Below are 446 nucleotides of genomic sequence, written 5' to 3'. Positions count from 1 at the left end.
TATTGAATGGTAATTCCTCTGATAGTTCTTTGAATATATATATATACACATTCCTCATAAAAATAAAAAAAAAATTGAAGGAAATCCATTACCAATTACATGAAAATATATCCAAATTTACTGAAATTCAATCATAATTTATAAATATCTACAAAGAATGCATTTATATATAACACATATAAGTAAATCCACACATGCACTTTACCTATCTACCTACCTATCTCTCAATATGTTTTGCTTACTCACATGTATAGTGTAGTCAACTTGTGGCGCCATTTCTGCGTTCGTTCCACCAGACAAGGTCAGGTAGGTTGGGCTGCTGGCGTACAGTGCACACGGCAAGGCTGCTTGTATTAAGAGACTCACACTCCTGAAACGGAAAGACGTGGGAAATCACTCGCTTGAAATTCTGAACAGGGTTGATATTTGCTATTCTAGCTCCTTGG

General features: G+C 35.4%; 1 protein-coding gene across 1 annotated transcript in view; it reads right to left on the bottom strand.

Annotated features, from left to right (window-relative positions):
- Positions 1 to 446, bottom strand: part of LOC119592481 (RNA 3'-terminal phosphate cyclase-like) — a gene marked incomplete in the record, with an annotated part of 10,949 nt that overhangs the window by 5,086 nt on the left and 5,417 nt on the right.

The sequence above is a fragment of the Penaeus monodon genome, chromosome 30, assembly GCF_015228065.2.
Source record: "Penaeus monodon isolate SGIC_2016 chromosome 30, NSTDA_Pmon_1, whole genome shotgun sequence".
Classification (NCBI taxonomy): Eukaryota; Metazoa; Arthropoda; class Malacostraca; order Decapoda; family Penaeidae; genus Penaeus; species Penaeus monodon.
Note: the sequence above shows the minus strand (reverse complement) of the source record. Positions and strands in the feature narration are given on the sequence as shown.